Source organism: Equus quagga, chromosome 9 (genome assembly GCF_021613505.1).
Source record: "Equus quagga isolate Etosha38 chromosome 9, UCLA_HA_Equagga_1.0, whole genome shotgun sequence".
In the NCBI taxonomy this organism is placed as follows: Eukaryota; Metazoa; Chordata; class Mammalia; order Perissodactyla; family Equidae; genus Equus; species Equus quagga.
This window is the reverse complement of record NC_060275.1, coordinates 71,388,585-71,394,884: the sequence shown is the minus strand read 5'-3', so window position 1 is coordinate 71,394,884 and position 6,300 is coordinate 71,388,585.

Genomic DNA, 6,300 nt, shown 5'->3' with positions numbered 1-6,300 from the left:
CTATTGGATTGTTATTTTCTTCTGGATTCATAAGAACTCTTTATACTTATCAGCTATTGTTTCTTGTATGTGTTATATTTTCTCCCAAACTGTCATTTGTCTTTCAACTTTGTTTATGGTGTCTTTTGCCAACAGAAGTTTTAAAAATTTAAGTAGCTCGATCTGTTAAACTTCTCTTTGGTGGTTTCTGGTTGTTCCATGTTTGGATTACTATTTGATGGCAATGTGGGTTAGTCGAACACATACTGAACTGGGGGTGAACTGACTTCTAACTACGGTTCTGCCCCTAACCAGTAGTGTGACTTTGGGCAAGTCTTCAGATCTAAGTTTCCTCACCTATGAAAAGCAGCAGGATTGGAAACCAGATGACATCTAAGGTCCCTTCCGGCTTCTTCAACCACTACTGAAAAGTCTCCAATTCTAGAGTTTTAAAAGCTTACTTTCTTTAAGTAGGCCAGACATTCTCCCTGAAATGAACACTTCGAATTTGCCTAGCAACATTTTATAGTGTAAAATCTAGCCAGTATCTGAATTGTCAAAACTTCTGAATTTTTGGCATCTGATTTAATGACTTGAATTTTTATATAAAATTTGATGAATTTATACATTCTTCCTCTTATAGGTTATAGATTTTATAGAGAATAGATACTGCATTTAATGTGGAATCTAAAGTATGCATACTATGGAGCCACTATGTCAATGGACATTGAATATGTCTTATATTTTATTGATAATAATAATGAAATATATTACTACTACTGATGTAAGAGAAAATAAAGATAGCTTTTACTTATGTAATGTTTATAGTGTGTTTTCGGGGCTGGCCCCATGGCCGAGTGGTTAAGTTCGTGTGCTCCGCTGCAGGCGGCCCAGTGTTTCGTTGGTTTGAATCCTGGGCGCGGACATGGCACTGCTCATCAAACCACACTGAGGCAGCATCCCACATGCCACAACTAGAAGGACCCACAATGAAGAATATACAACTATGTACCGGGGGGCTTTGGGGAGAAAAAGGAAAAAAATAAAATCTTAAAAAAAACATTTATATAGTGTGTTTTCATGCACATCATTTCATTTGGTGCTCATGATAACCTTATGAGATAGATAAGACAGGGCTTATTTTTCCATTTTATAAATCATGAACTATTGCACAGAGAGATTAAATGATTTGACCGAGGTCACCAGCTAGTAAATGCTAATGCCAGTGCCCAAACTTTTCTGAAAGATGACAATATTGATGAGAAAGAATTTATTGGCTATGTTTCAATATTACAGAAGACAAAATAGAAATATCAGTTATCTGTGAGGTAAGGTGGCCAGAAATCAGGTAAGTGAAATAAAATATCAAGAAAGAGAAATAAAAATTATGTTGAAAATTATAAAATAAAATATTTGAAAGCAAATTCTTCTCTACATATTTATTTCTACATAAAGAAGTACAACCCCTTTGGAACGAAAGTGAAAATTCTATTAATAGTTCGGTATGCTGTATAGGAGGAAATATCAAAAATATACTATCTAAAGTTTTGTATAAGGAAACAACTCTCAGAGGGAGTTTCCAGAGGTAGAAGGAAGAGAAATTCAGCATCTGTTTTAGAGGAAAACTGAAAAGAACAAGAAAATTAAAAGTAATTAATAACTAGGAAAACTAAAATATCAAATGATTAATCTGATGGTTGACATTAATTTAATGGCATAAAAACAAAGAGATTGGACCAGGGAAAACAGAAGAGAGAGGAAATATTTAAAAATATGTTATAATTTAGATCAGCATTTTTGAAGGAAATTTGCAGTCAATTCCAAGAAAATAAATTTCTTTCCAAGGGAAGAATGTATGAGTGTTAAGGTATATCCAGAATTATTTTAGAAAATCCAATTGAGAAATATCATTTTCCAAATATTAATTGAACCAGATTTAGGTGACATTTATCCAGTATTATGATTATGGTATGGCCGTCGTCGACAATATGGAGATGACTCACCCTTACTTTGGAATAGGAATGATATGCTGCTTAACTTAAAAAGAAGTTTTTATGTAACATAGTTGGCATTTTAAACCAGGGCATTTAGCCTCTTGCTACACCTCAAATTATGCTTAATACTCATGTATCAGCTATTTCTATGGAAAATTTGATGCTGGACAACTTTTTAAAACAAAATACTATAAAAAAAAGTGTGAGCTTAAGTGAGTAGGAAAACAGCAATTTTGTTACCCAAAGAAAGATAATATTCTTAAGTGAAAGCCTGCAATGAAGAGCATTAAGCCACAGTATTTAATCATTTCTTGCTGCTGTTGATTTAATACTGTTATGATTTAGAAAGAAGTGTGCATACTGTAATATGATTGAAATAGATTATGATTCATACCAGGAAGATTTGATAGGGGAAGTGGATCAGAAGAAGATAATAAAGTTGGAAATTATGAGGGTGACTATTTGCCTTGGTTGGCCCAGAGCAGTCCTGGTTTTACATTTGTTGTCTCTGCGTAATTAGTATTCATGTCTGCTTTCACTCTCAAAAGTGTTCTAGTTTGGATGATGATGATACACTATATGGTCACCTTAGAAAGGATGCAATTGTGTTACATATTATCAGTACATTTAAAAGTGCACCACTACTAATAGCTAACACTTTTGAGTCAGCCAGGCACTGTGCTAAGCACTTTATGAGCACTGTCCCATACGGTCCTCCCAGTAATTTATGAGTCAGTTAGTACTACAGTCCCCATTCTGGAGATGAGGAAGCTCAAGTTTATGTTTACAGATGTTCAGGAACTTTCTCAAGGTCACTCAGTAGCCAAGTTTCTAATTCAAGCAGTCTTGTTTCAGAGGTCATACACATAATCACCATGCATTATTCATTTTTTCCATACTTTAAAAACATTCGTAAGACAATCTGAAAGACATTCAACTTGGATAGGCTAGGAAATGTATAGATAGACAAAAAGACTATCAAAGATACACTAGGGGAAAACAGCTACAGAACTTTTCATAAAGCTTTTCACAAATAGAGGGAGACTTCCTCACGATTCATAAAATATTACTGAAAACATGTCTGAGAGGCAGAAACATGCTATGGGAGGGATGATTCCATTCCTAAAGTAGTATAAAATCCTTAGTTTTGGTTCCTGCATGCACTGCCTCTTTTGAGCCCAAATGTCCCTTTCCCACATGCTTACCACCCTAACCTCCTGCCTTCTCTATCAAGGGGCTAAGATGGAAGTGAAAATAGGGAAGTCAATCCCTATTGAAAATACATGTTATAATGTATTCTGATCTAATTGATCTAATGCTTCTAGACTTTTTCTTTAATCTAACGCCATTCTAGTCTGAAGATTAATCTTTCCCAAATACTACTGTGAAAAAAGCTTTGGTTTTAAGGCAACCAATTCTTTACTAGACGTTGAGAAAGGGAGAAAAGAAGAATGATCATCCTGAACTTTTTCTTGCCCTCTGCTAACTTTGTCTCCACAATGCTTCTGCACAGCTGCTTGGCTGGCATGGGGAGATGACAGCGGACCGTTTTTAAAACAGTGGATAGGCTCTCTGTTGAGATACTTTTTTTCTGATGGATGCTGTGTGTATTCCCTGGACTGCTTAAGGCCTTGAGGCTTTCCCTCAGATATGTGGCTTACCTCTAGTAGACAGTAATTCCTTTTCTGAGCCCAGTCATTAGAAGGGAGAATCCCAAAGAAAGAATTCCCTGCCTTTCATGGGGAATTATTTAGAGAATCACAATGGGGAAGACCAAGTTATACTATTAACAAATATTTATTAGCTTACTCTCTAAGGTGGTCCTGGAGTTCACTAATCATTACAGAATTACAGTTAGGCAGCCTCATTTAAAGTGGGGTTTTAGTTATCCTTTTAATCATATTTGAAACATTAAGTGCATCTTAGTTCAGCTATGGAAGGATTTTCAAAGGAAACTAATTTGTAAAGCACAGAACAGGAGTGCCTGGTAAAAGAATAAACAGAAGATTTGGCTATATCTGTCGGTGCTGCTCATATGAGCTAGAACTAAGTAGTCAGCGATGAATAATAAAGATGAATCATTATTTCTGACTGTGGAAAACCCTGATCATATAGCTGTCATTTCACCCTTCTCATGAGCACAGATACAGAATTTCTGCGGAAAATACTTTACAAAATGATTATTAAAGAAATATTTGTCAAATAGGTAATATTGGTAAGTGTATCCTGGCTTCCACCCTCTTAAGGCCAGTGTTCTGGGGCTCATTCTTACAGTATGAATAAGTAGGACCTACTTAAGAATCAAACGGGAAGCACTTTCATGTAGCTATTTCTCTACTCTCCATATATTGCCCCTAAGAATGAAACCACATTTCCCTCTCCTACCTACTCAGCATCAGCATATGCTATTTCTATATTCCCTCCCATCAAAAGCTGCTTTGGGGAAACAATCTGATGAATTAGGTATAAAAGACTAATTTGGCTTAAAATATTACCTTTCCCAGGATTATGGCTTTGTGCTAGAGAAATAAACTACTCAAAGGGATTAAACTCTAGTGGGAAAATTTCAGGTGAGTGGGAGGAGGGGTTTTTGGTTATAGAGACTTTTATGCTGTCAAGTCAAAATAAAGGCTGGGGCGAGGGCAGCTTCTAGCCTAGGAACTGATGTGGTCCTATCTATTTAGGTTTGCAGGGGGACGTTAGGCTTACTTGAATCTATAATGCCACATTTAAAGGGGTCTTGAATCAACCTGAGACTAAACGCAACACTGGAATCCCAGAATCCAGCTGATCTCCGGCTGAATGGGAGAAACTCCATCCTGGGATGCTTTAGGAGAGGGACCTTTTGAGTTCAGAGCTAACCAATGAATCTGGTCAGACTCAAACCAGTTTTTGAAAGTGGAGTAGGAAATCTTTCTTGCAACGATTAAAAATAGTTTATACAATATGCTGACTGCAGATTTTATACAACGGTTAAGAGTCCTATTCACATAAAATGGATCACTAGCTTGGTATTACTAGTATACCTGGCTGCCGTTTCCTGGTTTAATGCTCCCTTACCTCCAGGTCAGCACTGAATAAGCCTGACCACTTTGATACCACCATCTGTGAACCTTCAACTTCTGCTCTAAGCTAAGGAACTACCTGGTGAATTCCAGCAGTTCTCGAAGTAGTTAAAACGCTCCCACCCCTAAGAGAATGTCTTGAATATCTCTGGAGTTATTTCAAGTGTTTGTCACTAGCGTACAACTCACTTTGGTAAATAATTCTTTGATGGACTTTTTGAACTCCTTCCTTTGGATGCAAGCCAAAAATCATCCGTAGAGCATGCAGCTCTTTATTCAAACTTGGTAATAAATAATTATCTCTGGAACACAGACGGAAGAACTGAAGCAGTGACTTCAGGGACACAGAGACTAATTACCATCACTGCACACGGTTAAGTACAGCAGAGACTGGGGGCAGGGAATGGTTTGTTCGGTGTCTATTACATTCCTTCTCCGGGTAAAACAAGGCCGTCTTGTCTGTTAACATATTTAAAGCAGTAACTGCAGAAACCGTGCAATGTTATGGTTGAGGCGTTCCATGTCACATGTGTTGACAGAATGCTTAAGAATCTCTCTCTGCAATAAACGCAAACCCTGCCAGGCTGAATGATGAGGGCCAGCGCATTTCACCGACTGGTGCACCGAAACCGCTTGGGGTTGGGAAGCCTCTGCTGCCTTCGGAGTGTATACAAGGTCTCCTCGAACAAAGGCACTAACTTGAGGCAATTTCGCGGGCCATTTTCCCCCTCCCAGCGCCAGCTTTGTCTCCCCGCCGGTGTGAGGCTGAGACTTGGAGGAGCCCCAGCTGCGCTGCTGCGCGAGCAGGCTCGGAGCAAGGGCCGGCGTGGGAAGCTCCCCCGAGCCGCCGCTGCGGTTTCCTGCAAACTGAGCGTGCCCTTAGAGGAAGTTGGAGCGCTGCAGCTGAAACAGATACCTGCAGCCTGAAAATCGCGGCTGGACTTGAACCCTGCGCACGGATTACTGTCGTACAAAGAAACTCAAGCGGCCGGGGCGGTGGAAGCCCGCGCGCTCTCCGTCTACCGGGCTGGGCAGGGGCGCCCGGGGCCGGCGGCGTCGGCGTGCCCACCTAGGGCGGCTGAGGAGGGGGCTGCGGAGCAGCAGGCGGCCTGTCCGAGCCGGGCCCAGCGGGCCTCACGCCGCGCCCCGCACGCGAAGCCCCGCCGCCGCCGCCGCCGCCGCCGCCGCCCCCCCCCCGCCCGGGCCCGGACCCGCGGGCCACCGCAGGCGCGAGCGCGGCCCCCTCCCTGGGCCGCCCGTCG